General features: G+C 41.7%; 1 pseudogene; it reads left to right on the top strand.

Moving 5' to 3' along the window:
- LOC132007138 (uncharacterized) overlaps window positions 1-8,907 on the top strand; it is a 27,458-nt pseudogene that overhangs the window by 5,854 nt on the left and 12,697 nt on the right.

The following is an 8,907-nucleotide window of genomic DNA, read 5'->3' as shown; positions in this document are numbered from 1 at the left end:
CTAAAGCCAGGAGCAGAACCAGTCAGAGTCCGCCAATACCCCATGCCCCTCACAGCATGGACGGGGATTTCCCCACACAGCCGGCGACTTCTAGACTCAGGCATACTGTGGCCTTGTCAGTCAGCATGGAACACTCCCCTGCTACCGATATGAAAGCCACACTCTAATGATTATAGACTGGTCCAGGACTTGAGGGAAGTTAACCGATGGGTGATGGACATACACCCTATGGTCCCAAACCCCTACACCCTCCTCTCCACCTTGCCCCCAGACAAGACTTGGCATACAGTGCTAGACCTAAAGGATGCCTTTTTCAGCTTGCCCTTGGCCCCAAAGAGCCAAGACCTCTTTGCTTTTGAATGGGTGGACCCAGAGAAGGGCAACAATGGCCAACTCACCTGGACTCGACTACCACAAGGATTCGAGAATTCGCCCACCATCTTCGATGAGACACTGCATGAAGACCTAGGTGAGTTCTGTGTCAAACACCCTAATATGACTCTATTACAATATGTAGATGATATCCTGTTGGTAGCAGAGGACCAGGAAACATGCCTACAGGACACCAAGGACTTGCTCCAAACGATAGCAACTCTGGGATATTGGGCTTCAGCTAAAAAGGCCCAGATATGCAGAATGGAGGTGAACTACCTTGGGTACAAATTAAAAGATGGACAAAGATATTTAACGGATGCACAAAGGAGACCGTCAGGAGAATCCAACAGCCTCGAAATGTCCGCCAGGTATATGAATTCCTAGGGTCGCTGGGTTCTGCCTATTGTGGATCCCAGGTTTCACTGACATAGCTAAGCCTCTCTATGAGGCCACGAAACAAAAACAAGAAAAAGGACTTTCTATGGACTGAGGCCATGGACAAAGCCTTCAATGGCCTTAAACAAGCCTTGCTTTTGGCCCCGGCACTCAGGCTGCCTGATCTGACTAAGCCCTTCCATCTTTACGTGAAAGAAATGGAAGGGGTGGCAAAGGGAGTCTTAATTCAATACATGGGATCCCTGGAAGAGACCGGTGGCATACCTCTCAAAGAAATTAGATGCTGTGGCCACTGGATGGCCTCCATGTTTAAAAATTATTGCTGCAGTGGATACCATGGTTAAAGATGCAGATAAGCTGACTATGGGGCAGGAACTATACGTCACTACCCCACATGCCATTGAAGGGGTACTTGAACAACCCCGGGACCGATGGATCAGCAATGCCCGCTTGACCCATTACCAGAGCTTGCTTTTGAACCCTACCAGAATTTGTTCTAGGCGCCAACAGCCCTAAACCCAGCGACACTGCTCCCTAACCCTGACAGGGACACCTCCTACATGACTGCCAAGAAATCCTGGCTCAGATGCATGGAGTCAGAGCCGATCTCCAGGACCAACCACTGCCGAATGCAGATGACACCTGATATATGGTATACAGATGGCAGTAGCTTTGTCTGGGAAGGAATCAGGTATGTGGGGGCAGCTATGACCACAGAGATGGAGACTGTCTGGGCAGAACCATTGGCAGCTGGGACTTCTGCCCAACGTGCAGAACTGATTGTGCTAACCAAGGTGCTAACAATGGGAGCAGGCAAGCAGATAAAGATCTATACTGATAGCCAGTACGCCTTTGCCATAGCCCACAACCACAGAGCCATTTATAGAGAAAGAGGGCTCTTAACAGCAGAAGGAAAGACTATTAAAAACAAGGCATTCTCTCTACCACTGAATACAGATCTCTGAACTATATTATAGGCATGGGTAATATTCCAGGTGGATGAAGAGGACAAGCAATTTAATGACAATTTTGTATGATTAAAAACTGAAGCCACAACAAAACAAAACAAACAAACAAAAAGGCAGAAATCCTCGAGCTCCTAAGGGCCCTCTGGCTGTCTAAGGCACTGGCCATTATCCATTGTCTAGGACATCAAAAAGCAGACACGCCAGTGGCCAGGGGAAACAGGCTGGCTGACTTAAAAGGCAAATAAGGCAGCTCTTTCGGTGGACCATGTCTTAGTGACCACACTGCCTGATCCAGGAGCACCGAGCTTGCCAGACAACCCCAACTACGCTGACGCAGACTTACAATAGATTAGGCATCTGCCTGGGACACAATGCCTACATGGCTGGTGGAGAGCTGCAGATAGCAGCATAATCCTACCAGAGGAACTGGGATGGTGACTCCTATCCAAATGCATAGGCGTACACAACATGGGAACAAAAAAAAAAATGGAAGACTTGGTGCCACATGCAAAGATCACTATCAAAGACTCCCGAACAAAGATCGAACAGATTGTGGCAAGCTTCCACGCATGCCAATTAATGCCACCGCCCATGGATCTAACCCAGGCACCCTGCTCTGGGGGGACTACTCAGGAACCTACTGGGAAGTAGATGTCACCAAGATAAAACCTGGAAAATACAGATACAGGTATTTACTGGTATTTGTAAATACTTTTTCAGGATGAACAGAGGCATTTCCTACCAAACATGAAACCGCACAGACCGTGACCAAGAAACAGATCAGACAACGTTCCAACGTTCCAACGTTCGTTGGATCAGACAACGAACCAGGATTTGTATCTAAGGTAATACAGGTAGTGGCACTAGTACTTGGGGCAGACTGGAAATTACATTGTGCATATAGGCCCCAAAGCTCAGGACAGGTAGAGAGGATGAACAGAACATTAAAAGAGACCTTGACTAAATTAGCCTTGGAGACTGGCAGGGATTGGATGACTCTCCTCCCCTTTGCCCTATATAGGGTGCAAAACTCCCCGTATAAGATGGGACTTACCCCTTACGAGATCATGTTCAGTATTCCTCCACCTATTATTCCCAATTTAAAACCCTAGGTACTTGCTGAGTTTGATGATCACCAACACCTTTTCTCCCTCCAAACGTTACAACAAACCCATGAACAGGTGTGGCCTAAGCTGAGGGCCCTCTACAAGACTGGGCCACCCCCGGACCCCCATCGATATCAGCCAAGTGACTGGGTGTACATCTAGAGATACCAGACATTTCAACCACGATGGAAGGGACCCTACATCATGATCCTGACCACTTCTACCTCTCTCAAGGTCGACGGGATTACTCCCTGAGTCCACTACACCCACGTCTGGCCAGCTGACCCACATGCCGTTCTCAAGGACTTTGTCCCAGAATGGAAAAGTCAACCCAACAAGGACAATCCCCTAAAGTTAAGACTGTGCCATTCTCACTTATCCCACTAATGTTGCTTACTTTTGTCAAAGACAGAATCAGTACAGTTCAGCTCATGGTACTCCGACAACAATACCAACCGCTGGACCTTGTTGCTGAGACCAGCCTGGACCCATAATTGGGTCCTTCCTTATTTTCCTCTGAGAGGGGGAAATGTGGAGGCTGAGAAAAATTGAGGCCATCCCACCTCAGGTTTAGCCTTAGCATAAGTACAGCCATCTTAGCTCCAGCAGCCATCTCAGACCCCTGTGCCCAAGGGCTGAACTTTCCCTTGCTTTACTTTAGTTCTAAGAACCCCCATCCTGCTTTAGTAACAGGAAGCCCCACCCTACCTTGGTTCCAGAAACCCCCACCCTGTTTTAGTAACAGGAGTCATCACCCTGCTTTAGTAACAGGAACCATTGATACCCCTGCCTTAAATAAGCTCGGGGTCTGAGTTCCTACTCTGCTGTGTCGGGTATACTTGGGCCCAAGCTTAAGCTTGTTAAATAAACCCTCGTGTTATTGCATCAGTGTAGGTTCCCTGGTGGTCTCTCGGATGCGAAAACTCATGTATAATACGGGGTCACAGAAGGATTGGAGGTGTCTGAGTGTCGCAGAGCTTGCAGGTATTAGAGTGGGGAGGCCAGCTACAGAGACAGAGCCGAGGAGTGAGCTCTCAACTCGGGATTACCTTGAACCATAATCTGTGGCACAGGTCACTGCTCTGTGAGCAGGGTCCCCACAAGATCCGGGGAGACCACTCCTGGAAGAGCTCAGGGATCTGCTGGGTTCAGAGACTTTAGGGGGAGATGTGTGCCAGAGACAGAGATGCCTGGTCACAGGCTGGGTGAGTTCGGAGTGAGGCCAGGGAGACGGGAGTGATTGAACACTTTTCTCTGAGGGCGCACTGAGGAGTGGGGCCCAAGCTCTCTGCTCCTCTGGGCCGGAGATTGGGAGGTTGCCATTTTCATTCCCATCCTACAGAACTCTACGGAAGGCGTTCAGGGAACAAAAATTCCCGAAAGCAAACCCAAGCAGATTAGCCTGACCCTGGTAAGGGCGGTGCAATTCTGCCTCAGGCAAAGACACTTGAGAATCACTACAACAGGCCCCTCCCCCAGAAGATCAACAAGAAATCCAGCCAAGACCAAGTTCACTTACCAAGGAGAACTGGAATTCCAGAAGAGGAGAAAGCAAAGCATGGAGTTCATGGCTTCTCCCCATGATTCTTTAGTCTTGCAGTTAATTTTTTTTAAATTTTATTTTTTACTTTGCTAATTTTTTTTAACTTTTACCTTTTCCTTTTTTAATAGTTTTTAACTAGTTTATCTTAACAATACCTTTCATAAAAAATAATAATCTTTTTTGAACCTTCATTATTATAGTCATATTTTATCCCTCATTGTATCTAACTTTATTTTTTGTATACACATAGGGATTTTTCTTCTAAAAAATTTGGGGTAAAACTTCTTCTAATAGATCAAAATATACCCTAAATCTAGCTCCGGGATTGTTCTAGTCTCCAGCCTGAGCAAATTCTCTCCACTTTCTTTTTCTTTATTCTTCCAACCAACTTACTTTATCAACTCCTTTTTATGAACTCCTTTTTTAGAAATTAAAATTTTTTTTCATCTTTATAGGCATATCCCATCCCTTCATTGTGTTTACCCTTATATATGTTTTTAATTCTTTAAAATTTTGGGAGGTAATTTCTTCTAAGAGACCCAAATACTCCAAAAATTAAGTGGGTGACCCTGTTCTAGTCACCAGTCTAATATATATATATATATATTCTTTATTTGTTTTATTTTTTCAATTTTTTTTCTTTTTTCTGAGCTTCTTTTTATCCCCTTTCTTCCCCGCACAATTTGGGGTCTCTTCTGATTTGGTTAAAGAACATTTTCCTGGGGTCTTTGCCACCCTTTTAGTATTTTATTTGCTCCCTCATATATTCTTATCTGGACAAAACCAAAAGGCGGAAAAAGTCACCACAAAAAAAGAACAAGAGGCAGTACTGAAGGCTAGGGACCTAATCAATACAGACCTTGGTAATATGTCAGATCTAGAGATCAGAATGATGATTCTCAAGGTTCTAGCCAGGCTCGAAGAAGACATGGAAGATATTAGAGAAACCCTCTCCAGAGAGATAAAAGCCCTTTCTGGAGAAATAAAAGAACTAAAATCTAACCAAGTTGAAATTAAAAAAAAAAAAAAAAAACTATTAATGAGGTACAATAAAAAATGGAGGCTTTTACTGCTAGGAGAAATGAGACAAGATAGAATTAGTGATAAAGAAGACCAAGTGACAGAGAATAAAGAAGCTGAGCAAAAGAGAGACAAACAACTACTGGACCACGAGGGGAGAATTCAAGAGATAAGTGACACCATAAGACAAAACAACATTAAAATAAGTGGGATGCCAGAAGAAGAGGAAAGAAAGAGGGGAGCAGAAGGTATATTGGAAAGAATTATTGTAGAGAATTTCCTTAATATGGCAAAGGGAACAAGCATCAAAATCTAGGAGGTGCAGTGAACCCTCCTCAAAATCAATAAGAATAGGTCCACACCCTAATAGTAATAGTAAAATTTACAATAGTAAAATTTCTACAATAGTAAAATTCTAATAGTAAAATTTACAAGTCTTAGTGACAAAGAGAAAATCCTGAAAGCAGCCCGGGAAAAGAAGTCTGTAACATACAATGGTAAAAATATTAGATTGGCAGCTGACTTATCCACAGAGACCTGGCAGGCCAGAAAGAGCTGGCATGATATTTTCAGAGCACTAAGCGAGAAAAACATGCAGCCAAGAATACTATATCCAGCTAGGTTATCATTGAAAATAGAAGGAGATATAAAAAGCTTCTAGGACAAACAAACACTGAAAGAATTTGCAAACACCAAACCAGCTCTACAGGAAATATTGAAAGGGGTCCTCTAAGCAAAGAGAGAGCCTAAAAGTAGTAGATCAAAAAGGAACAGAGACAATATACAGGAACAGTCACCTTACAGGCAATACAATGGCACTAAATTCATATCTCTCAATAGTTACCCTGAATGTTAATGGGCTAAATGCCCCAATCAAAAGACACAGGATATCAGAATGGATAAAAAAAACAAAACCCATCAATATGCTGCCTATAAGAAACTCATTTTAGAACCAAAGACACCTCCAGATTTAAAGTGAGGGGGTGGAAAAGAATTTACCATGCTAATGGACATCAGAAGAAAGCAGGAGTGGCAAACCTTATATCAGATCAATTAGATTTTAAGCCAAAGACTATAATAAGAGATGAGGAAGGACACTATATCATACTCAAAGGGTCTGTCCGACAAGAAGGTCTAACAATTTTAAATATCTATGCCCCTAACATGGGAGCAACCAACTATATAAACCATTAAAAAAATCAAAGAAACACATCAAAAATAATACAACAATAGTAGGGGACTTTAATATTCTCCTCACTGAAAAGGACAGATCATACAAGCAAAAGCTCAACAAGGAAATAAAGGCCTTGAATGACACAGTGTACCAGATACACATCACAGATGTATTCAGAACATTCCAACCCAAAGCAACAGAATAAACATTCTTCTCTAGGGAACATGGAACATTCTCCAGAATAGATCACATCCTGGGTCGCAAATCAGGTCTCAACCAGCACCAAAAGATTGGGATCATACCCTGCATATTTTCAGACCACAATTCTCTGAAGCTAGAACTCAATCACAAGAGGAAATTTGGAAAGAGCCCAAATACATGGAAACTAAACGGCATCCTTCTAAAGCATAAATGGGTCAACCAGGAAATTAAAGAAGAATTGAAAAAATTCATGGAAACAAATGATAATGAAAACACAATGATTCAAAATCTGTGGGACACATCAAAGGCAGTCCTGAGAGGAAAATATATAGTGATAGAAGCCTTTCTCAAGAAACAAGAAAGGTCTCAAATACACAATCTAAGCCTACATCTAAAGGAGCTGGAGAAAGAACCCTAGGAGGAGAAGAGAAACAATAAAGATCAGAGCAGAAATCGGTGAAATAGAAACCAAAAAAAAAAAAAAAAAAAAAAAAAAAAAACAATAGAAAAAATCAACAAAACTAGGAGCTGGTTCTTTGAAAGATTTAAAAAGATTGATAAATCGCTGGCCAGACTTATCAAAAAGAAAAAAGAAAGGACCCAAATAAATGAAATCATGAATGAAAGATGAGAGATCACAACCAATACCAAAGAAATACAAACAACTATAAGAACATACTATGAGAAACTCTACGCAAATAAATTTGACAATCTGGAAGAAATGGATGCATTCTTGAGACATATAAACTACCACAACTGAACCATGAAGAAATAGAAAACCTGAACTGACCCATAAACAGTAAGGAGATTGAAACGGTCATCAAAAATCTCCAAACAAACAAAAGCCCAGGGCCAGAGGGCTTCCTAGGGGAATTCAACCAAACATTTAAAGAAGTAATTCCTATTCTCCTGAAACTGTTCCAGAAAATAGAAATGGAAGGAAAACTTCCAAACTCATTTTATGAGGCCAGAATCACCGCAATCCCCAAACCAGACAAGGATCCCATCAAAAAAGAGAATTACAGACCAATATCCTTGACGAACACAGATGTGAAAATTCTCACCAAAATACTAGCCAATAGGATCTGACAGTACATTAAAAGGATTATTCACCACGACCAACTGGCATTTATTCCAGGGTTGCAAGGTTGGTTCAACAGCTGCAAATCAATCAATGTGATACAATACATTAATAAAAGAAAGAACAAGAACCATATAATAGTCTCAATAGATGCTGAAAAAGCATTTGACAAAGTACAGCATCCCTTCCTGATCAAAACTCTTCAAAGTGTAGGGATAGAGGTCACATACCTCAATATCATCAAAGCCATCTATGAAAACCCCACTGCAAATATCATTCTCAATGGAGAAAAACTGAAAGCTTTTCCACTAAGGTCAGGATCACGACAGGATGTCCATTATCACCACTGCTATTCAGCATAGTACTAGAAGTACTAGCCTCAGCCATCAGACAACAAAAAGAAATTAAATGCATCCAAATTGGGAAAGAAGTCAAACTATCACTCTTTGCAGATAATATGATACTTTATGTAGAAAACCCAATAGACTCCTCTCCAAAACTGCTAGAACTTGTACAGGAATTCAGTAAAGTGTCAGGATATAAAATCAATGCACAGAAATCAGTTGCATTTCTCTACACCAACAACAAGACATTGAAAAGAAATTAAGGAGTCAATCCCATTTACAATTGCACCCAAAACCATAAGATACCTAGAAATAAATCTAACTAAAGAGGCAAAGAATCTGTACTCAGAAAACTATAAAGTACACATGAAAGAAATTGATAAAGACACAACAAAACGGAAAAAATATTCCATGCACCTGGATTGGAAGAACAAATATTGTGAAAATGTCTATGCTACCTAAAGCAATCTGCGCATTTAATGCAATCCCTATCGAAATCCCATCATTTTTTTTTCAAAAAACTGGAACTAATAATCCTAAAATTTATATGGAACCAGAAAAGACCTCAAATAGCCAAGGGAATATTGAAAAAGAAAGCGAAAGTTGGTAGCATCACAATTCCAGACTTCAAACTCTATTACAAAGCTGTCTATACGCAGAAAACTATAAAGTACTCATGAAAGAAATTGAGGAAGACAC

This window comes from Mustela nigripes, chromosome X, assembly GCF_022355385.1.
Source record: "Mustela nigripes isolate SB6536 chromosome X, MUSNIG.SB6536, whole genome shotgun sequence".
NCBI classification, from domain to species: Eukaryota; Metazoa; Chordata; class Mammalia; order Carnivora; family Mustelidae; genus Mustela; species Mustela nigripes.
This window is presented reverse-complemented; position numbering and strand designations above follow the sequence as displayed.